Source organism: Pagrus major, chromosome 9, assembly GCF_040436345.1.
Source record: "Pagrus major chromosome 9, Pma_NU_1.0".
Lineage (NCBI taxonomy): Eukaryota > Metazoa > Chordata > Actinopteri > Spariformes > Sparidae > Pagrus > Pagrus major.
Window position 1 is genome coordinate 28,241,839 of NC_133223.1, and position 25,336 is coordinate 28,267,174.

The following is a 25,336-nucleotide window of genomic DNA, read 5'->3' on the forward strand; positions in this document are numbered from 1 at the left end:
TGCCTACAGAAACTCAACATAAGAAATCTAATATCCTTTCTGAGCCCCTGCAGATAATCAAACCAATGTATTCCAAGCTTGTAATTTGACTGTACAGCACAGGACTCCATTATTAGTTGTGAAGAGACTGTGGGAGCGAGGAATTTATTATGATTAAAATAAGTCAGTGGGTCCGCAGATCAGCGTGACATTCAGAGGCTTTCCACAGTCTCTGTAAGACGCTAAAAGAAAAAGCTATTATGGTGTTGGTATGGACAAAAAATCATTAAGCTGTTTCATTCATTTGGTGGAACAAAAGGCAGTGGTCATTAAAATTTATGTTCTTATTGTCAGGTACAGCGTGACCTTTTGTGCAAGCGATGAGCATAAACTGTGCAGCAGAGAATGGATGAATTAAACACACGAACTCTCAGCCTTTGAAAGAAGCGATTTTTCTTTCTCCCGTTCAAGCAGACAGATGGTGGGAAAATGTACTTGCATTGTGAAAAGTAATTCAGAACTATTTGAAGGCACTTGAAAGCCATGGCCAAACATCTTTTTTTTTGCCAAAGTCCGATCTTATGATCTTATTTTTCCACTTGTTTAAAGAGGCGTATCTTTCCCAGATCACAGTTTGAAGTAGAAACAAACTAAACAGTTATCTCATCTATCCAGCCTGACCCAATTAAATTCTGTGTGGGGCTGGAGGAAAAGAATAATGTAGTCATCAGGAATTGATGGTTGGAGTTATGAACACTACAGCTTTTATCTCTATCTCAAACACTTCTTTTGGGATGTCCAACTTAGTTATCCGTCTGCTTTAAGTGTGCGTATTGTTAATATTTCCGAATTGGCATTGGGTGTTTTGTGGCTGCGGTTTGCTTACATCAAAAATACACTTGGCCCGTATTCTCCGCCGAGAAGAGCGGAGCGCTGCTTCTGGGATGCTGCTGAAAAGTGCTGTGGCACAGCCGGTGGAGAGACGAACTATGTGTAGAATGATCGCGATCAGCTCCAGCGACTCTATCGCGGCCGTGATGGGTCCCGTGGAAACTGATGGTAATCCTGCTGACAAACCAACTAACCAACCTACCAACAAAAACATAACCTCCCTTGACGGAGGTAATAATGTGAAATTTTATATTGGAAGAGCCAATGTAAAATACTATATATTGTATGCATATTGCATGTTTTATATTAATATTTTTTATCTCCCAATGTTTGTATTAAGTAATTAAAAAATTAAGTCAGGCTGTGAACTGCATCTGAATTAAGCATCACATCTTGCCAGTATTAACAATATATTCAAGGTAAGGCAGGTATTATTCTATATTTTCTTTTCGCTCATTATCCCTACCCCTCTTTGCTCATTACATTCAACTCACAAGTTCATTAATTCCTACTGATGGCATAAATCTTTAAAAATGGGTTAAAAATGGCTAATAAATATATAGGCTTTCCTCAAACCGCTGGTAACTGTAGTTTTAGGCAAATGTTATTCAAACAGGAGTAAATGGGGCATTTGTTGTTGACTACTTTTAGAGCTAGACAGACTCCAATCCTTTGATTGGACTCCAGGTCTTTTGGTACTGGCAGGCATTATCAAGGTACAGAGAGTGCAGCTGTTGGTGATGTTCATTGCTGTCACTGACTGAAAGTGAGTCATATCTGACTGGCCCTGAGTTTGTGTGCTGATGTTCAATCAACAGGACTTCCCTGCGTTCTTAATGCTGCGAAATGCCATTTAATTGACCTTTTGTACAAAGTATTGGTATCTTATTGGCAAAAGTGCCCTCTTGGCTGCCCCTATGGTGGATAAACATGATAAAATGGCCTCCAGGGTGCCCTATTTTTTCTGCCCCTGCCCCTCAAACATCCTGAGTCCACCACTGCCAGCCTGGTTTTAGTTGGAATCTGATCAAAAAGGAAATCAATGGTATCCGTGTTTATGTTAACATGAAGGAAAATGCCACACACTTCACCTTTTCCAATGTAACTGATTGTTTTACATTTTAGATTCACACAGTTCTTATTGTATAAAATAACCAACAAGACCATTCACATGAAATCACTACACATGATCTGAAAAAAAAAAAAAAAAAAAAGATCAATGAGAATCTTACAGAGAAGAGAATTGGGTGTGATGTGAATGAAAGTGAAACAGAGCCTCTGTGTCACATTACACTCACAAAGCATTTGTTTTAAGTGGTCTCAAAAGGTCACGGTCTTGGCGCAGAGTTCGGGAGAGGGATCATCTTTATGATCATCGTGCTGCTCTGCAAGGCAACAATCTGTTAACACCAGCCTCGGTAACCAAAACGTCGTCCACTGGCCGGTAATCCTCGGGTCAGCCATGCGTGTCCTGTCACAGGTTGATCTCCTCTGGCTCGTCAGCTGACCCCTCTATCCTCGATATGTTACACTCACCTGCTTGTGCCACCATCCCCCCCTCCCCCTCATGTTACGTCCGGGAGATATCGAACACTTAATAAAACACACGCTCTCGGGCTCAAATGTCACCGTCCTAAGCAGATCTCAGTCAATACCTCCCTGACCTTTCTCTGTGTTTAACTTTGTAGGATATCAGGCTTGGCGGTGCAGCAGAATGGAAGGCATACAGAGGAGTCGTGCTGTGCGAGGAGGGGGAGGAAGGGGAGGTTTGCACTGGAGTCATGTGAAGCATTGAAAGCTAGCATGGACCTGAAATAGCAGACCAATCTCAGCCTCCAATAGTCCAACTATCATTCAATCTGTCTCTGTTAGATTCATCAGAATAGAGCCGGAATAAGCTGACATAAGATGACGTCAAACTATTGAATGAATGTTTCACCCACTGATTTAATACATCCCCTCTATTTTGCACCCAGAGTGACTCATTGACTGACGTCAGTGCCTTGTTATCACTTTGGAACAAATTAAAGAACAAACAAAAAAATCTTCCGGATTTTTTAAATATTTTTTTATTTATTTATTTCATTTTTAAGCAAGAGTTTTAGCAGAAAATCCATTTCCAGAGAATCCAATTATCTGAAATGAAAATGAATGACTGCTTCCACCTATTTCCATGCCGCAGAAATGAAATACAAAATGGAATAGGCTGAACTGAGTAAAAAGCTTATCTTTTCCTCTTTGAGAGATGAAGGAGGTTTCACTCTGCTTTATTTTTTCTGTCTCTCTTTTAATCATGGCTGGCTTGGCAACAGCTTCCTGTCAGTCATAATAACGTTATTCATGCAAGAAAAAAATGAAGAAGAAACTTGCCCAGGTGGCACAGGTCCTATTGACAACTCATCTAGCACACTCAGAGGGGGGAATTAGGTTGATATCAAGTCATATTTTCACTTGCTTCGTGATCGGTTGTGTATCTTTAAAGTGCATGACATTTAGGCAGCCGTGCTCATTAAATAAGTGTGACGACCAAACTGCAATTGAGGTCAAATAATTATCTTATTAATGCTTTGTTTGTCTCAGCGCGGTATCAGCCTTGATGGAGAGAATAGTCTGTTGTTGCCTGCTCACACAGCCATGGATTTTGAGAATGGCAAATGTTATCGATCTGTGTATTTACAGGAGGGAGAGAAAGTAATGTAAAAATTTGAGAAGAAAGGACTTGTACTTTGAAATAGGAAAAAATAACAAGAGTAAGCATGGATCCAAAGGGGGTAATGTTGCACAGGTATGTGCCGTATTTGTCACCCCACTGTATTGTGTTTCACCTTGTGACCATTATTCCTCTGTTACACTGGAGATCAGCAGGGCCGACTGTTCCACTGTGAAATGATTTTGCATTTTTTTCACAGACGCACCTGCAGAGACATGTGATTTGAGAACCCGTGTGTGCCTGTTTAATAACGTGTTATACTCAACATATGGAGGGTAGCTCAGTGGGTAGAGCAGGTGACCAGCAACCAGAAGGTCGCTGGTTCAAACCCCGGCTCCCCTGGGCGGAGCAAGATACTGAACCCCGAAATTGCTCCTGACGTGCATTTGGCACCTTGTGTGGCAGCCTCTGCCATCAGAAAGGGCCCTGCGACGAGCTGGCGACTCATCCAGGGTTATACCCTGGCCTCCGCCCATATGAAAACTGGGATTGGCTCCAGTAACCCCCGCAACCCCCTGAAAGGGGGGATAAAGCGGGGGTAACATCCCCGCGACCCTCACGGATAAAGCGGTCAAGAAAATGAGATGAGATGAGACTCAACATATGCTGCTAAATGTCATTCCAGCTAATATGACCTTCTTCACTAACACTGCTGAAAATTATAATTACTTACTTCAAGAGTTCTTCAGAGTTAAAATAGATAAATATTTGGGTGCTCTCTCCTTTCCATCTGCGTCTGTCAGCCAACATTTAAAGCGACATTATGTAACATTTTTACCTTAAAATAACAGCTTTAAAATCATGTTGATGGTACAGTGTCTTGTCTCTGTCTCAGCCACTCGGCCTCCCTATCACTTGTTTCTGCACTATGTAGCTTCAGTGAGCGGGTAGGATCACAACGTTACATACATGTTTACTTCAAGATACAAGTTTTCAACACATAACATTGTTACGATGTAATGAGTTTTGTTTGTAGTTGGCACCTACATTACGTCTGACAAATTGTTACAGACCTAGGATTTGTATTTACGACAGTGCCGTTGCAAAAAGGAACTGTGGGGGGTGCACAAAATGCTAATTTCTACAAAATATTGCTTTAAAACCATTCTTTAGTTTTAATCAGGTGACAGAAGGTGTAGTTAAAAGAAAATGTTATAGTGACACCTCACCAATCTACCTACTTGTCCAGTACGAAACATGTCATCATACCTTAATGACAAAGTATTTCACCTCATTTGTCAATGCCTTTAAAAACGACCCATAGCTACAGTATGAGCCTTTTCTGGTCTGACACCTTTATAGACACAACAGCATTGTTTGTCAGTTTCTTCCAAAATGATATATATGCCTTTTATGATCCAAAACTCCAACCATTAAGGTTTGCTGAAAAGGTAGGGAAGGTGATTCTGGAGAGTTGAGTCTCATTCCCAGGTCGTCAAATACCGACCCTTTGGGTTAGAATTCAGGGCCGAATCACGACCCAAAGGGGTGGTATTTGACGACCTGGTAATGAGACTCAAATCAAATCGAATTACATTCTGTACCTTTAAGAGAGTAGACAGGAAATGAGGAAAGAGAACAAAAGTCAAGGGTCTGCTGCCATACTTGAACTGAAGACATTGCTGTTAACCAACACTTCTTACATCCAACCGAACGCAACCTCCTCTCTAAGACTCTTTGTGGTGCTATAGGCAATGCCCAGCTCGCTTCTAAAAGACAACAGTCTTGCATTACAAAACTACAGCCACACAAAGATGCCTAGCCAGTGGGCGACATCATGTGTCTGGTTTGATTGACAGTTGGTGGAAAAAATGTAGCAATGAGCCTGTTTACAGTCGCAAACGTGGACTTGTGCAGGGTTTTAAATACTTGAAGAACATGTATTTGAATTGAATTTATATGTCAGGCCTTAAGGATACGCACAGTGTAGGCTGGATAGTAACACTGGATATAAACATAACTTTATTTACAAGAAAACTCCACAGGACACCACGAACAGTTTTCCCATCTCTGCCAGTTCTCAGTTTAGTCTTTAGCTTGATGTAAATAGACAACAGTCACACAGCCAAATCTGCATACTTCAAACTCCCGTTACCAACAATATTGAACAATCAGCAAGCACTATCAGTGACTCCCCTGATGGTGGGAGTCACTGACTTACCCTAGGACTGTAATAAAGAGCTTTTCAACCAAAACATTTAAGCTAAATTCTCAAATTGTAGTTTAGCCAATTGATTCAATGCTGCTCCACAGCTACATCCCAGGTCTCGACTACCAACGCTTTGATTGGAAGCAGTAAGTGAGATAACAAGATTAAGTGTTTCCAAAGGTTCATCATGTTTTAAGAGAACAAAAACTATTGTCTTCACCTGCTCCTCTATCTCTGTCTTCCTTGGTGGCATCATTAAGATAGTGGAGATAATAGCAGTGTGGGATTAATGGACGCCCTCCACTGTAGAACAAAGCTAGCCCAGGCACACAGGAGCCCAGGTAATGAAGAAGCAGCATGAGTTATGGCTTCATGCAGGGCCAGGCAGATAAATTTGGAGTGCAGCAGTGGTCACTGCTGACTTATCACCCCTGTGGAGATGACTGAAATCTCCAGGCTATGTGCTGATTTGGTAGAGTGACATCTTTATCCCCAAAGTGCTTGTAGTTTTACTGTTAAAGGAATACGTTTGGGAAATATGGTTTATATAAAATGTATTGAGCATCGCTTTGTTCTTTCCAAAGTGAAAAAGAAAAGAAAACTCCCACCAGCACCTCTAAAGCTCACTGAATAAAAACTTTATAAAGACTCCTAATAAAATCAAGCCAACTGTTTTTGCCCTGCTTCCAGCCTTTGTGTTTAGCTACCTGCTGGTTGTAGATACAGATTTAGCATACAAACATGAAGGTGTTACCAATCTACTCCTCTGACTTTTGGCAAAAAAAGGCGAATAAGCAAATTTCCCAAAATAAAGTATTTTCATTTGATACTCACAGTTGGCAGTTTTCTGAATTAAAAAAAGAAACAACAAAACCAGAACCTTTTCTTTAAGGCTACTGTTGGAAACATCTTCTTTGGGAAACAATATATTTGCCTATTAAACTGGCAATAGACAGCAGCAACAAGATGGTGATGATAATATGGGCGACCTCTTCGTATCAAAAGTTTGAGAGCACCACAGTCTCTAATTTCCCGTTGCTTAGCCAGCCTGACTCACATTTGTCCATTTCATTTTCTCGTGACCATTAGGCGGGAGCAGCTTAATGTTCAAGCTGGATTAGTGTCACTCTTATTCTGTCTTCCTCTCCTCCATGGGGTGGTCCAGCTGGTCAGGTTGGATGGTCCAAAGATGCCGTGGACCAGGTCCTAAACCTGCGCTTTCTTCTCCAGTGCTGATGAGTGCAATGTTTTAGCAATGATGCCAAAAACATGAACAGTGAATGAACAGTTAAAACACAAAAATGTAGCGTAATATGAAGGAACTACGAGCCGCTGCATCTGCATGATGAATCATTCTGAAGAAATGTCGATTGTACAAAGTAATGGCTAAAGAATAATGACACCATCAGCATTTATATTGGTCTCACTTTCCACTATGCAACTTTTTCTGCCACCAGGCACAAAATTACCTGGGAAAATAAAGAGTGACTGGTGATCCAGTCGGGCTGGCAGCCTGGCACCATTTCTATCTGCTGTCATGTTTCTATTATACACTAAGTGAATGAGTAAATTCATGTTTTTCCCTGTGTTGCTGCTGGTAGTTGCTACTTTGAGGATTTGATTGTCTTGGCGACAGCTGCATCGACAATAAAACCACTTGCCAGTGCTCAGGGGTGGGTGTTTGGTTAAAATATAGTTTTATTTCATATAATTGATTTGGACTGATTTAATTTTGCCTTAGTTCACAGAGAGCACCATAAAATGTTAGTATGGGGTAGGGAATGACATGCAAATGGGGGTCCCTGGTAATAAACTCTGGCTTTATGCAATGTGTCTCTATTTTCTTCTTGTTTTTGAGCCTTTGCCCTCCGGCACTCTGTATTGGTCTCTTTGGGCTTTTATATGTGTGAGAGTGTTGGCCCTGTGATGGACTTGTGACCTATTCACACCGTCTCCCTGCCTTCCACTCGGTGGATGTCGAGAAAAGAGACAAAGTGTAAAAAGAAAATGCTTTATTTTGATAACTGTCACTTCTCTGAATATCAACACTCCCCGTCAGAATCTTTGGACACTGTTTTTCAGATCGGCGAGGGCGTGAAGAGTCGACTGTGTATTCCTGTAGTTAACAATAAAGTAACCCAAAGTTAAACCTTGAAAATGTTCTTACAGTTAGGGGTGTTTCCCAACTGGATTGAATCTTAACACTCATCAGCATTCTCATATGAGGTTAATGTGGCTGATCCTTGCAGGTAAAGTGTTTTTGGATTACAGATTATGAGGATTACCGCTTGTACCTCTGCGACACCACCGCCCCCATCTGATCATGTGGATGTCTCAGAAGTGATTCATAAAACCCTGTTAATCCAGGAAGGAGGAAGTTCAGTTTTACAAAAGGAAGTCATTTACCTGTCATGGACATTTTGTCTGACAGATTGGGTGCTAACTGTTGTATGTAACACCCCACAGCGGTGTTTTGACTGAACTAGAGTCAAATCTCTTTCCTTAATCACTAATGTGATTGCGTGAATCACTATCGCTGTAATTTTATAAACAACTTGCATTGCAGTGCTGCATGTTCAGCCTGACGTAATGCTGTTAGCACTGAATTTTACCACTTGCATTGAGGGGAAACTGGTCAGGATAGTTACACTGAGGTGACGAGAACTGATTAGTCCGTGATGTTAATTCAAAGCTATTACATATTCCCCTCAGGTAAGCCCACCAGGAAGTCGCATTCGCAGTAGAGGGCACCGCCATGTCACATAATATGACACAAATGAATTAATGAACTGCTTAATTAGGAGGCATATACAGCACATATTTGCTGCAGTGTATTCACAGTCTAGCACTCATGAGACACCTGACAGACTGTGACTTGCTGTAACAAGCCCAGAGGAGATGGAGCGTGACTGGCTGTGACACTGTAATGTGGTGCGTCAGGCCAAAGGTCGCGCCCTCGCTGTCCTTGCCGGCATCACACGTGTCGACCAAAGGAGCCTCTTCCTGTAACATGTGGTGTGGCACATTACACGGGCCATTGGTTTTGTCTGAGCAGCACCCCGTTATGTTGTCCTATATCGTGCCCTTGTTTCGATCAAGCAGGCGTTCTTTATACTGCTGTATCTCTGCATTTTATTTTGAAAGTCGACATGTAGTTTGTCCTCTTAGTTTAAAATGAAATTTGGATTAATTGCGACAATGATGTCATTAAAGTGTCCCATCACTACAAACTATCAATATTTTTTTTTTGTTGTGAGTTAGCAAAACTACAAATTGAAATGGTTAGCTGTTATCTGGTAGGCTTAACACGCATTGAAAGTCAGTGTCTATGGATTAGAATCCCACAATGCATCGTCTTGAACTTCAAAAAGCCAGTGTGCTGTTCATAAAACCAACAGAGTGATTGGTCTGTCAATCACACAATCTAGTTCGAGCTGCCGACATCATTTTTCCTGCCAGGTCATCTGCAGCCGATAGCAGTTGAATGCTCGCTAGCAGCTAATGTGAGCAGATAGTTAGCACAATAGACGTAAGTCAGTTATACTCTAAGGGTTTGTTTTTTTGGTTGCCATTTTGCAAAAAAGAAAAATGGTATAATGACTGACTTGAGTCCCAGTATTCACACTCAAGTAGCTCTGCTTTTGGTCTCTAACAGCCCTGTGTTTGTCTGCTGGTTTCTGCTGCTCAGGTAGTTTGCTGAAAATAGCTGCCAATGTGTGTCTGAAAAAAAGGCTGTGAGAGCAGTAAGTGAACCAAAACAGTGAAGTGGTGGACAGCTAAACAATGAGCTGAAACTCACTAATAGGCTCATGTATAATTCTGAGCGAAGCTGGGTGTTCAGGTGAAGTCTTTGTAGCTCCACTATTATGTGATATGTCTTTCTTATTTGTATGTTTTTCAGGATCTCGGGACATTCATGCTGAGCAGCACTTTGTCCTGTTCAACTAAACTTTTCCGACAAAACTTAAAAGTAGTCTGTTGTTATTACCACCAGATTTTCTAAACCACTATTTGAAATATTTTTTTGCCAAGTGCCTGAATATTTCCTCTGAAAACCATCCATTTTCAGTGATATTATTATTCTGTTTTAACTTGGACCATGTAAGACTAGATGATGCGGACCCATTGGACCCAGTTACACGTCACTGGCAGGCATATTTTTGCACTAAAAAAAATTCAGGTGAGAAAAATAAATGAATGACTCAGAAGCTCTGAAAGTGTTTCTGTCTTTGATTTGTAAGAGTTTGAACACACTGACTGCTTGGGGGGAAAAAAATCAGACTAGACCTTTTTAAAGAGCCCCGAACAATGCCTGTACTCCAAATGGTTCAGCAACAGCTTTGAATTTACTTGGGCTAGACTGGGAAAGGATAATTTTACATGAATTTTCAGGAATGGTAACAGTGATCGCTAAAAATACCTTTGGATGTAATAGTAAAAAACACTTGACTGACTTTATTTTTCATGATTCCTTAAATGTTGCAATTTCTTCAGTTACATGTATGTCTTTCATGTCAACTGTTGTATTATTTTATCCAAAAAAAAGATACAAAATCTTCACCACAGTCGCTCTGACTCTTTCTTTTTAGCATGTGTTCACAGAAACCCTCACAACACAGTCTCTATAAATAATCCAAGAGAGACCAAACTGTAATTTCCTGGCTTGAAATTGGTTATGGATAGGAAGCAGCTGCGGATACCGAGGAGTATATTATTGATGAAATTCCAATATTCACCAAACAGTCAACCAATCAAACTCTAAGTGGTTATTTAAGCTTCACGAGATGAGGGTAAAATTGGATTCGACATTTCTCGTGTCCACGTATTAGCTTCTCGCCAGCAGCCCAAACTCTGTTTTGGCAGGTCCGTTCTCCCTTCATTCTCTCTGAATAAGCCATCTGCAAATGACAACTTGCTAAATAAATTAAATGCTGATTAGACCACCCCACTCATGCAGACACATGTTTTGCATACTCTTTACTCTTTGGATTGCTTTCTACCTCATTACCCTGTCACGTTCTGATATTGATTGTGTTCACGTGGAAGATCTTCCTGCATTCAGGATGGTGGAAGCCTGACATCTTTCATTGTTGTTGCTTTTAAACTTGTACATGCGTCACAGGCAGGTGCAGGGGATGGAAAAGGCTTGTTTCCAGCTATCTCAAAGTAATTGCTGCGTTTCTATCAAGTCTTATGTAAATGAAGTATGACAGATGTGTAGCTGATAATTACTTGCATTGAATTCATGCCATGAGTAAACACTTCTCCTACAAAGGATGTACTTAGTCTGACAACTTCCGCGATGATCTACGGCGACCTACTGTCAACACTGAGCCCCGTCACACGTTTAATCCCCTCAGAAACTGTTTTCTAAACTCCTGTTGACTTGCTACATGAAGCATTGTTCTGTTTACAACAGGGTATATTGAAGTAATAAAGCTTGTTTAGATTACACCTGTGTGTTATGAATAGAGAACCAAAGAAGCATCACGAGCACAGCTGTTCAACATTGACATCAAGGATGGATGTCTCAACAGAAAAGATTAATTGTGTTCTACAGGGTGAAATTTAAAATGTATGAAACACAACGTGATTTTTCAGTCTCAACAAAAAGAGAAACAATTCTGAAGTGAAAAGGAAAAGGAACTAGAATCAGTATGAATACACCCACTTACCTTCTTCTTGCTCTAAGTGCTTTGAGAGCTTGCTTCTAACTGCTCATATTCTGGGCTCTTGACTCAACCTTGAGGATTTAAATCTAACTCATCTGTGTTGAAAAAAATTAAAATAAAAAAAAACACAGGTGGGTGCAAATCTCAGAAGGTCCAAAATCTCCTTTGCCAAACAATGCGTCCACCTCTTAAGTTTCTTTTTATACGAGAGCTAGTGTCATATTCCAGCTCATATTCTGGGCTGTTTTGAGTCAACGTGGAGAATCTCACATAGGCGATGGTCTTCCTGTCTTAATACAACATTCATGAGGGGTTGTATTTATTTATGGACTTCCTGTCGCTAAAGAAGAGCAAGCTAGATTTTTTTTACGACAATAAACATTTTGATGCTTAACTTGAAAGTATTGATATTCCACTGTTTACCACAGCCTCGTAACAAACTGAAAAATAGATGGACTGATGTGAATGGTAGTACCATGGCAACTGCCTAAATTTCCGCTCATATCGAGAAAAAAAAATAAAAATAACCCTCAACGTGAGAATAGATAATCATGTTTATATAGACTACACATGCACATGTCACTCCCCTTCAGGAAACACCAAACAGCAGGGAGTGGGGAGTGATGATACCCACATGCCACCAACGGGAACATGAACTCATAGCCGACAAGTGCATGCTGGGGTGGAGCTGTGGCTTTTGAGAAGCTACAAGAAGAGCAGCAGTGATTGACAGCTAGTAACAGTGTGGATTTAAGGCAAGCGGTGTGACAGTCATGGCGGCAAAGAAAGGAGCTGAGCATTAAGGCCTGAGGCTGCGTCGGATTTATGTTGCAGTGCGCTCTGAAAATAATTATGAGTACTTAGATTGCAAATGCGAAAGGTCAAATTTCAAGTTTTTCGAACATGTTGAGTATCATAATTATTAAAGTTGAAATGAATTATTGCTTTTTTTCTCTGTAAGGGAGGGAAGGTCACACTTCTCTTATCTTTTCATTATTTGATCGTGTGTAATCTTATGTGTGTTTGAATAAAATGAAATTCAGTATTTGTGTAAATTGAATTTCCCACTGGAGACAGAGGAACCAATTTTCATTACTTTTATGTATAGTACTTGAATAATAAACACTTGATAAAACACGTTAATGCTTAAGTTCCCCTTAACTTTACATATATTAACTGAATAAATATGTCAGGTTTATGTATAAAATTGAATCAAATCTAATTCAATTAGATGTATCATTTAAATTAATTATATATACTGCATTTTTCTTTGCAATTTTTAGGCATTGTACATAAAAATAATCCATATGTAATGTAATACGTTTATGTATAATACTTGAAATGCATTAACTTAATTCAAGCAGACTATGTTATTTAATTTATTCAGATGGACTCAACATGATAGAAATACTTTACATCGAATGATGAATTAGATATAAAGTTTATGTGTGATTGACATACATAAAATCAGTGTTTTAGGGAAATTATTTTTTCAAGTGTAGACCCCAGACATTTTTGTTAATTTCACAGGTAACAATGGATGGATCCTGAAGAAAAAATGTGGGCGTATTCAGGCGATTGCCCCCCTGGTGCCCCCATGTTCGATAAAATGCTGCAAAAGTGCTCTGTTGGATGTCCACATGGGAGATAAAACATGATGTTGTGTCCTCTCGGGTGCCCTTTCAGTGCCCTTTTTGCCCACTGCATACAGATGGTGCCCATAAAATGTTTTTTGCCCCTGCCCCTAAAAGTGTCTGTGTCCGCCACTGCGCCATTAAATAGAATAAAGGCAAAAATATGGTAATGTGTGGATACGCTTTGAGTTATTTAAGTTAATTCCACTTTTAACTCTGATAAAGAACGATGGATGGATGGATGGCTGATAGATAGATAGATAGATAGATAGATAGATAGATAGATAGATAGATAGATAGATAGATAGATAGATAGATAGATTTTTCTCGTACTCTACATCTCATCTCAATAATGAAAAAGGCTCACACAATGTGATCACTTCACTGCAGTCTCCAGCTTTCTAAAGGTTAGGGGCAAGGGCACCTCTGGGAATAAGAGGCCCCGTGTCATATCTCATCTGAAAACCCGAAAGCTTAAACCGTCGGGGTAGTTCATTTGGCACGAGGAGTTCCACCGCACACTGACTGCCTTTATTCCAGCATCCTCTGTTTTAATACGCTCAGTTCCTCGTGCCCTTCACGCCTGAGAGGAGGAAAAAGTGCAGGTTAAGTCACAGTGATCATGTAGTCGAGTGCAACTTACTCCTCTGAGAGTTCCCTCCCCCTCCATTTTAAATGATGTTAATGCAAATCAAGTGGGAGAGGAGGACTAAGTGCAAAAGTGTGAGATGAATGTCAATACCTGCCGTTTAATATAAAGCCCCTTTCTTCTTTTTAAGCCACTACGCTGATGGTCATCTGCTACCTGTGAACCACACTTAATTCTCAAGCGTCCAATTCAAATAAATCTGTGTAACTCACTCAGCGAGTGTCCCAAAGCCAACTTTAAAGATGATGGGAAGATGGATTGTTTGAGGAATAATCCCATCATGTAGTCCAGGAAACTGCAGTGATTATTGTGGATTTCTCTTTAGGTTTTGTATTTATGTTTTTGCTTCATATGACTTTTATTCGGCTACTGTGGAAGGATTTTATTGTGTTTTGTTAAATATTTGTCAGTGTCACAGTTAAGTCCTGACAGAATGCTGTCTCACTAATTTATTCATTATATGATTTTATAATTTCACAAACATTGTAATTTCTTCAGTGTAATCAGAAATGAAATTAGGCACTGTCTAATATAATGTATCTAATATGAATTATTATATTATTTTGATGTTAAAATATGAAAAAAAGAAATAATAATCTAAAAAAATCTATATTAAAATCAGTCTCTTTATAGGTACAATATGCAACAATTTTAATTTAAAACAATCAAAAATAAACACATTATGTTAAAAATGTCACTGTACTGTGCTGCAGAGATATACCGTAGTTAGCATGCTAACAAGCTAGCCCTGGCCTGTCCTGTTATGTAATACCCCTCCGAGCTTACCTTTGACAGGTGGCTAATTCTTACATATCACACCTTTAAATAATTCAAAAGAGACTGAACTGCAATCTCCTAGCTTGTCTAATATAAATAAATATCTAGGTACCTTTTTTCGTTGAACATCTGAAGTTTGACGAACACACTGCAGCTATTGTGAAGCAAGGGTAACAACCTCCTCCACAAACTAAAATCCTTTTCCGTTAGTCCTGTCGAATCTGTCGTTTTTATCAATATTTTATTTAATATCTCAATGTTTTACCTGCTTGCAAAACTAACCGCTACTCGACATCTTTTATTCCCTCTGCGATTTGTCTTCTAAATTCTCTGTAGATGTTTTTTTTATTGATTTTACTGTTTTTTTTCCTTAATTTATTAATTGATGATCAAACTATTCATTAACATCTTCTATTTATTATAGATTCCTTTATTCCCTTGAACTCCTTGGCATATTTTAATTTAATGTATTTCATTCTTATTTTATCTGTTACTCATCTATCTTTGTGTCGACATCGTACTGTATGTTTTAGTATGTGTGCAAGGCAAGCTGTTGACTGTGGAATTCTTGTTCTGTTTTGTATTCATTTTTTGTTTAATACAGAAATAAGAAGACTTTCTATGACTTTTATTGAGATATAACGACATGATTTTATTTTGTTTGGTAGTGTTATTTATATTAGCATTCCGTGACATTTAAAATGACATTTTCTGTGTCTTAATACTCTGCTAGCTTCTTCAGCAGTCCACTGGTCCCCATCAAGGTGCCTGCCTGTCCATCGCCTGGACTGATCTTGGCTCTATCCCATTATCCACACTTGATGAGCACTAGAACTCTATAAGACACTTGGCATGTAGGTCCATTGGCTTTTTGTAAGTGGCTCCTTTTCCTCCTCAACAAACTAGACCACTTGGTGCTCGCAATGCATTTCATCTGCAATTGAACTCAGATCACTGTGTAACTGCGCTCGGCTCAGCGTGTGGCAGACTATAAACAGTGTCGCCGATATTGCATCACAGAAACAGACCATAGTTACCACAGAGCTATAGGGAACATATCTTTGTAATAACTCCGACCGCTGTCTCTTCACTGCAACCCTTAACAAATCCCTGTGACACAACAAGAGCAAAGGCTCATCTGTGCTTACATGCTTATTGTCATCATTATCATTTTTTTGTATTATTTAATATATATGAAACAATTTAAATACTTGTAATCAACTAATAAGGTCTGACTTGCATAACTCGTTTTCCAGATTTTTAGGGACATGAAGTAATTGACTGTACTCCAAGAAATGACATCACAATAAGCAAAAAATACCAATGTCTGCACCAGCAGGCCTTTGTTTTATTACAGAGTTCAAAGGGTTAAACAATCAGATTTATTTCCACCTTAAATCCTGCGTAGATGCATTTACACTCCACAGACACATGAATCGACTAAGTATAAATGGGGTCGTTGTACTGATTAGTAAACCACTTTGAACGAAGGAAATGTGGGTTGTGGTTTGGTTTTGAAACAACCCATGCGTGAAATGGAGGACACTTTCCAGTGGCCCCTTGTAGGAGCCTAACACTTTTCCAATCCATGAAATTGATGTCTGTGTTTACTGGCTCTTGCAACCTCATGAGCACTGGTGTGTGTTTAAAATACAGTTAACGAGTCAATTCACTAATTGTACATGATAGTGGATAGCAGAGGGAACTGTGCTGCGGTCTGACTTTTTTTCATTTTATTGTATTGCATTATTGATTTAAAAGTTCAACACTCTGAAGAAATGTGGTTTATTATTTGCTCTTACTGAAAAGCCTGATATACGAGTGCCAGCTCATTTTCAGAATCAATGGGTGTATGATCACAAAAGGGAGAAGAGCCCATCTCCTTCAACAACCTATAGAAATCTCCATCCCCAATAAACGAGCCACCCGTCATGTCAGCGTGACTTCTGAATCAATACCGACTGATGACGAAAACAAAGCCAATTAGGAACGGGAACGGGCTTAAATGGCATCAACAACCAAAAAAGAAAACTCTCTCGAGTCCAATTAGCTGTCATGTAATCCAATGTGGTCATACGGTCAATACATATAGACAATGAAAAAAGTAGGAGGACATCACTGGTCAGGATAATTAAAGTCCCTGAGCCGTCACACATCACACTGTGACTTTGAGAGGAATGAAATAAGGCAACAGTTAACTCTCCGAGGATGGAAGGACAGATCATATATGGTGCACTTGGTATAAAAATTGGCTATGACATGGTGGGTGCTCCCTCCTGACACCCAAGACCATTAAAACATGCTCAGCCATTTATGTATTTACAATCATTAGTTCCCTGTCTATACAGTAGCTTTCATTGTTCCTGTTTCATAGTTTAAATCAGTAACCATGGGTGTCACCAAATTAAATAGATCTCAAGGATTGTATTAATTTTGTAATTTTATGAAAGCGAATTTATTATCCTTTAACATGCCAAATCTCTTTGAACTTGAGGCTGATTGCTTTGGAGCATAACGTAGCTGCTAGATGCCCGAACACCATCCACGTCTGATACCGACAGCATGGCAGCGCAAACTCGGGGTCAATAGGTGATGAACGCAAAGCCTGTCAAAGAGGTGAAGGGGGCTGGGATTACGTTGCCAATTACTTGGAATATCCCTTAAGTCTCGCAAACCATCAGTCACGCCATGTCGGTGTGACCTTGGAATTAATGGATGAGGGTTGAGAAGAAGCACTTTTCTTCACTTTCCACTGTTTTTGTATGAATGGACTGACATTACCCGGGAGGGAAGGTTGTTTCAGACCAATCGGCAGATTAAAATGTAAAGATAGGTCGATCCAGCAACAGTACGAGACAGCGTTTCATTATTTGAAGTGTGAAGTCACTGGATGTTTTGGATGAGCGACCACAGCGTTACAACATTTGCAAGCATTGCACCACTGGATAAACACCACTGGATATTTTTATATCCAGCGGTGTAATGCTGTTATGCCAAAATATAGTTGACCTTGAGACCTTATTTGAAGTATTAAGTTATCAGAGGGAGCTAAATGCTTGGAATTCCTCAAGCTACTTGATCGCTTCCTTCCTTTTTATGCCTCGCAGGTTTTCAAGCACATTCTTCTTTGAATATGCTTTTACAAAACTCTTACTCATCCAAGTCATGGTCAACACGCGCCGTTTAAACCTCTGCACAGCTGTCGTGCAGATTCTTTGACGAAAAAAAGGATAACTGTGGCACTCATGTTCATTTTGCGGTTGTTTTCTGGTTTATTTTGCCTCTTGACATTCACATGACAAGGCTATATCCTTAAATCAATTCACTTGAAATTGACTTTCTGAGTACAAGTACACACATGAAATGCAACTCCAAGTGCTGAACACAAAAATAGTCAAAAGGAATCTAAAGAATCAAATCAGGTATTTCTAATTAAAGGTGCACTGCGTAGTTTTGGGGAAGATCTTCGTTGACTGATTTTACTCTGAGAACAGCTTGTTTATTCAGTCGAGGAAAAAACCTGACTGTTTGTATTATAACCTCAATAATATATTCTAAATATTAAAATTCTGAGTTTGAATTTCTTCTCCGAAACTACATAGTGCCCCTTTCAAATAAAAACAGATACAAGATAATAGCCAGTCAAGAAAAGGTGGCTTTTAAATTTTCTTTTAAAGATATCCAATCTCAAAAGTTAAAGATATGCCGCTCTCAGGTCCTCCAGCAGGCGGTTCCACAGCCTGATAAATTATAGTTTTTGTTACAAGTGGAGTATTTCTCTTTGGTTGTAAAAAATACAACAACTAGAGGAAGACATAGAGAAAGAGGGAGAGATGTCCCCTACTCTGCTCCCTCAGTGCCTCCAGACAGAACTGTCCTGGCAAGCTGTAGGTTGAATACAGAGAGATACATTTTCAGCCCGAGAGCCCGAGGCCTCTTTCGGGACCAACGTGTCACTAAAACAGAGAGGCTCAGTATCGCAACACTTTCAAAATGGCTCAGGGTGACAGAGCATCGACATCACTCACGATGAAAAACAAAACCTTTATGACCTTTTGGTGTTAGTTTTTTTGTGTGTGTGTGCGTGCATGTGTGGTTTCATTCTGACAGCACATGCAGTGAGAGTGTTTAGTGGCCGAGGGTGCTCGTGAAGGACTGTAACTCGCCACTTCTGCTAACTCTCACTCATAGACTGTTTAAATAGTGGACTGAGCTTTGGGATCTGAAAAAGCAGAGTCAGTGCATAAGTGCCTTAAACCTGCATTATTTCCAATAGCCAGCAGGTGGCGACTCCACTGGCTGCAAACAGAAGTCCAATCAAATGTAAGTGTATGAAAAAATAACCCTTCTTCTCACTTGATTCATCACCTCAGTTAACAGTTTCCTAATAAGTTTATGGTCTGATTCACTTATTTCAAGTCTTCTTCAACACAGCACAGATGTTCATTTATAGTCCCACTCAGAGTAAAATGATAAAGCAGGGGAGGGCGTGGCTAACTTGTGATTGCCAAGTCACTACCACGGCTTGCCCTTGGGTTCTCAGTCAGATCCAATCAGTATATCCTCCTGATATAGTCTCTTCTGGCTGCCAAAAAAACAAGTTGGAGATTGCTTTTAGCAACTACAGTGGTACCTCAGGGCACATTGTATCCTCCTGCCTCATAAAATCCAACATGCTGTTCTCTTCATCACCGTCATCACAAACGTTTGTGTCTACCTGGTGTTCAGAAGACAACCCTCTGCTGTCTGTAATTGTATCTGTAATAACCTGTTTTAAATATTGCTATAGCCAATAGCACAGCTGTTGTCATTAACTTGTATTTAGGCTTAGCTTGATTTTGTAACAAGAGAAAAAAAAAAGTCATGTTTCTACAGTAGCCCAGAATGGATTTTTTTTGCAAATTGCAACCACACCGCTCGCTGCCATCAGATCCTACACACTGAACTCATCAAGTCCCTTTTGCCGATCCCTTTTTGCGTTTCCAGTGCATCTGAAGAATTACAAAAATTAGGAAATGCAGTCTGATAACTGAAAACAATGATAAAAAGTGAGACAGCAACAGTCTTTCTGTATTTCTTTTTCATTTCTTGTTGCACAGCTTTGTTGTTTCAATAGATGTAATGAGTGGATAGAAAGACGACAGGCAGAGATTGAAGTGGGGGCCTGAGGACTGTAGAGTATATGTGTCATCATAGTAGCAACAATCTTCCAAGTGCTTCACAGCGATGAAACCTGCAATGAAACAAACAGAAAATAGAAGTTTTGTTTCTCCTGCTTGCTCACTTTTGTTCCCTTATTTCCTCCTGCGCTCAGCTTGTTGTTTAACTTTGTTTATAGGAAATGGCCTCCCCTTATTCTAATATTTATACTAATGGCACCCGCAGCTCCTTAGTGTTTGAATGAAGCTGTCTACAACTTGTATAAGCAGTTTTTCAGCGAAAGTCTACCCCAAAGGTTCCTTGGTCAGTGGAAAGTATTACCCCCAGAGCAGGTATTTTTTTTGGCACCAGGACGAATGTCCAAGTTCTCAAGCCAATAACTCCATGTGCGCCTCATATGGGTCAAATGTGGGCTTTAAAAATGGGTCCAAAGTGGGTTTGTCTGTGGGTCCCGAGGCCGCACCTGTGTGTGCTAATTTCTAAAGCTTATTTGGGCAAACACAGATGGGGCCACAATGGACAAAACTCCCATTTTTGACCCATATGGGGCCCACAGGAACATACTGGCTGTGTCCTATGATTGTTCATCGCTAATTGTGGAGCATATAGCGACCTACAGAAACATACAGTAGATTTGTTCTTGGTGGAGATTAAGATGGAGCTTAATGTTTGGTAAATACTGTTCTTACATTGGTCAGGTTGTTAGAAAACACAATTCCAAATGAATGCAACTTCATGAGGTGATGATAAATCAATGCTGCTATTAATGCAGCTTTAAAGCAAAAAACTGGTTGATGTAGATGTAAATGCTGTTTCTACTTCACTGCATATTATTTGTCATTCACCAGTAAACTCCCCATGACAACAACACAGGCGCTACACTGAAACTCTGCCATATGTGAGGCAACTTCTCTTGTAGCTTAACTGCCAATCCCCTGCGAGGAGGAGCACTGCTCCAACATCCACTCTGGACAACAGCTTTCACACACACTCACACACACAGACACACACTTGCTTGCTCCAGCGTTGAGATACATGTCCAGCGCCTGCTCCTCATTAGCCAGCTTGCAGGTCAATAACAGATGTGTGTGTATTCTCCCTTCAGGCATGGCTGAAGCGATGGGGGGAAAGCATTGCCATTTGAACCAGTCGCTCCTGCAGCAGCAGCCATGAGCAGCAGATAAGGTTGTTGTTTTAGATGTAAATCATTGCCATCTGCTGCGTTGGGGAAAGTTTATCCCGAGATGGGAGTCATTATATTTAGGACCATGAGAGACTTTCCAGAGAAAGTTTTTAAGGCGGTACGCGTATGTCTGTTTATGTTCTGGCACTGGAAAGCCGTCCTTATTTTTAGAAATAAGTATTTGGCAGGTATGGCTTAGCATCACATCCACTGGTGAACATATGCATGGCTCTCAGTGTCTTGTTGTGTGGGTGCCTCACAAGTACAAATATGTGACATCTCTTTTTTTTAATTAAACACACTTGTTCTGAAGTCAGTGCTAATATACAGCTGGCTTTTTTAATGGTGGGTTGTACATTCAAAGTTATTTATAGGTAATTCATTGTCACTCGCGTGCTATCCTAAGTGCATTTTGTGCTCCAGGGCCACTATTCAGCTACTTCTGACAAGTGGGATGAAAAGGTGTAGCAGAATGATAATGCTCCAACATATTTTAGTACACAAATAAATATGTATAAACAAATGGCCCAGATTCATGCATGCACACCCACAGGCGCACACACACACACACACACACGCATCTAAATGTACAATATGCGCACAAATTCACATTCACGCAGACCTTTTGAAGTTGAGCTCAGAACATGGTGTTACACATTGAATCCTAAATCTGTTTGCTCAGTTTTTGTGTTTACTGCTCTGCGCCAATTCTTTATCTCTAATCCAAAGGGTTGCCAAAAATCCTCAGGCATTAAATCCTCCAGAAGAATGAATAGCCCACTGTTGGCATGGCGTAATTGTCCAACCATGTGTCTCTCTAAAGAGGCTAAATGAGGCTAGATGATGTGCTTAGTCGGAGTAAATAAAATAAATGTCTGGACAGGCTTTGATGTTAGACATTTTTTTTATTACCTACATCGAAGAGGTTATGTTTTCAGCCCTGTCCGTTTGTTTGTTGGTTGGTTGGTTGGTTTGTCAGCAGGATTACGCAAAAAGTACTGAATGTATTTCCAATGAAACTTGGATGGATGATGGGATTGACCCAGAATAGACCTCATTAACTTTTGGTGTGGATCTGAATAAAGGAATGGATCCTGGAATTTTTCTTTCCATATTTACATGCACTACAAGCTGATAATATTGTGTGAGTTTGTGTGTGTGTGTGTGTGTGTGTGTGTGTGTGTGTGTGTGTGTGTGTGTGTGTGTGTGTGTGATATATATGTGTGGATTGAAACTGGAATTACGGTTCTCTGATTGGCAGGTTTTGTGTGCAGAAGAGTGTGCAAGAAGCTGTCGGGGGCCAGGAGATAACAGAGCTGCAGCGAGCAGCATCTGGATAAAACTGGTCTTACTAACCCTGTATTTGCTTGCACCTCCTGGCACCATATTAGATGAGGAGCATCGTCTTTTGCTGCATTTGCTTGCATTCGGACATCATGGTTTTGCTCGTCATTTTCCGACAAGCCACAACTTTTCATTTACCTTTTTTTTAATAAGATTGTCCAAAAGCTGGATGGAGGCAGGGAGGTCTAACAGAAAACGTGGTATTTCACCTGAATGGGAATGGACATAGCACTGCTCTGAGTGCAAATTCTCACATGGACAGGGATAGACTGTGTAAGACTATTTGGGCGGTTGATGAGAAGTTTAAGCTGGAAAGCCTTTAGGAAGTCAGTAGATAGTTTAAAGATGGACAAAGACTTTGTTTACAACAAGGCATGCCAGATGGGTGGATCTTGCACATGACTGCCATGCAGGCAACAGGAGTTTCTGTTCCATGTGTGGTTAGAGCTCTTTAATGACCTTTTTACTCCTAGGCTTAGTGAATTAATTCTTTTCAGGTATTTGAAATAACTTTTTTTTTCAGTCACAGCCACTTAGTTAAGTTTAGGCATATGGGTTTCGGCAACAAACTAAAAATCGTCTTCGTTTGAAGTTATAAGTGACAAGACACCCAACGCAAGCCGATAAGAACGGGCATCATGCACACAACCCTCTGTGTGATGCAGGACATAAGGCATACATACATACATACATACATACATACATACATACATACATACATACATACATACATACTACACAAGGTAGGACATAAGTTTTTAGGGATGACCTGGCAGCTGGGGTGGCAGCAGCCACTCCTGTAGATACGCTCCTGCTAAAAGTAGCAGTAATCAACTCTGCAGGTCTATGCAAACAAGGATGTTAGGGGCAACTAAAGGTTGCTGAGGAGCTGTCGCGCATACCTGAGTCTCAGGCAACCCAGTTGGCCCCACTTCAGGCAGTAGGCAGGATCGTAACAAAGAAAAACACAATGCAGATGCACATTTGCCCATATGAATGCAAAACAGACAGTATATAATCTATAACATATGATGGCCACTGAGCGTATATGTTCTCTATACATCACACATATCGGTGAGCCTGACTTATTTTTCCAATCTCTGGGTAACACACCCCCGAGCTGAATTGCAACCTCATTAAAAGAACATGATGCAATTTGGATCAAATGTTGATAAGAAGCCACATTAGCTCGCCCATAAGGGACCCATCCATAGTGATACCGTGTGCATTGTGCCAGGCACGCTATGTACTCCCGGCTGTGTAACCACATCAATTGAGGGGCAATTCAGCCTTTCCTGCAGGACGATTTAATCCTCATTTTTCAGGAGGAGTAGAGTGCTTCCTTCTGCAAAATCTAATAAGCTGTGTACTGCTCCAAGAACTACCCCACCACAGCAGCAAGCTTAGATGTAAGACCAAATAACGATCAAAGGCCAAACTGGCTCAGGCTTCCAGGGAAAAGAAAAGAAGAGTGCACCGGAGCTTAACCTACGGCTGTATCCACATGTTTTCTACAGTTGCATGATCATTTGTCATCTCGGCTTGCAACACATGTATTTAATTAGTGAGGCACTGAATCGTGATTTATGCTCATCAGGATCAAGGCAACAAATTTTTACAAGCGATGTAAGAAGCCACAGCCACATGTCCGTCTCTTCAGCCACTCGATGCAGTCTTTCCCACTGAGCTGCAGCTCTGATTATGTCACACATCTCCAGGCAAAAAGAACACTTGTTTAAAGCTGTTTAAAAGAATTAAATTGCCAGATACTGAATCTTCAGCCGTGCCGCTCGGAGGCAGCGCCCCTGCCAAACGCCTGTATTTTTATTCCCCTTCCTGTCTCACCCACTCTTCTATCTTTAATCTCTTTCTCTCATATTCTCTCTGCTCTCTCCCACTTTCACCTGCTCCCCCCTCCGCCTTCACATTCTCTCCCCCTGCCTCTTTTTCTCCCCTCTCATTATCACTCTCTTGTGACTCGACCTGGACTTGTTCTCACTGTTTTAGTATCGATTAGAAGGCTCCCTCCTGGGTGTGGGCCTGGCTGTGTCTGATCTAACAGAACTGAAATTTGTTCGCATTTCTCTTTGTGTCCCCCGACTGGATTTTCTTCAAAACGTCTCAGCACCTGATGTTGAGTTCCCTTTATGAAAACCCACAACCATCTGCTTACTTTCAATTAGACACGGAACGCATGGCATTTCCTTCACTTGATTGAGCTTCAGCTCTTGTATATGTGTGGAGGAGATGCTGTGAAAATGTGTTCAGATTTCTTTTGAATATAACAGATCTGAATGTGGAATTTCTGTGACTATCAACCTCCACCTGCATGTGGAGTTCAGTACCTTCATAACACCCATACAAATGCACTTGTGAGTGTTGTGATGCCATATTTTACATGTTTATATTTTGTTTATTTATCTATGTTCAGGGACAATGCACGTTGATCAACATCCCTATAAATGTGCCTTAGCCAGCCAAATGGCTTATTTTCAACTGTTGTCCCACGGCCAGATCTTTAATTAGCCTATAAAACTGAGGCAACAGTATTATTCTGTTGTGTGTTGACATGCATTCATACACACAGCATCTCTCTTCAACCACCACACTTCTCCACACGGTCTGGAGTGCAAAAATTAAAGGCTGGCTGGGGGGAAATGCTTCTTAACGACAGAGCGGGATGCACGGCATTAAAAATGTAAAGCTTCTGTGGGATGATTGCATTTGCTCACAACAAGGACGGACGGTGACACATGTTTTGCATTAAGGGAAGACACATCTTTAAGGCTACTTTGGAATGATGCACTCTCATTTGACAAAAGTAATGCTTTTTAAAAACAGAAGCAACCTTTTAAAATAAAAGCTAGGATTTTGTTTTTTTCAGGATTATTTCAAAAAGGTCCTGGCTGGCAGATCAGTATTTTGTGATGCACGCTACTTCTTTGCAAACAAGATGATTTAGTTCACTTTCTATGTCAGCAATTTTACTATGAATGTTCTATAAATCCGATCACCATGATGTCACCGCACTAACAACAGCAGTAGATCGTTCTCTGTGCACCACTCTGTAAGATTGTTGATTTCTTCCCGATATGAACTTTTATCGTTGTTTAGACTGTGGACAATGATGCACACTTAACAATAGTGTTTTCTCTTGATGTCTTGGAGTGCAGTCATGACTGTACAGT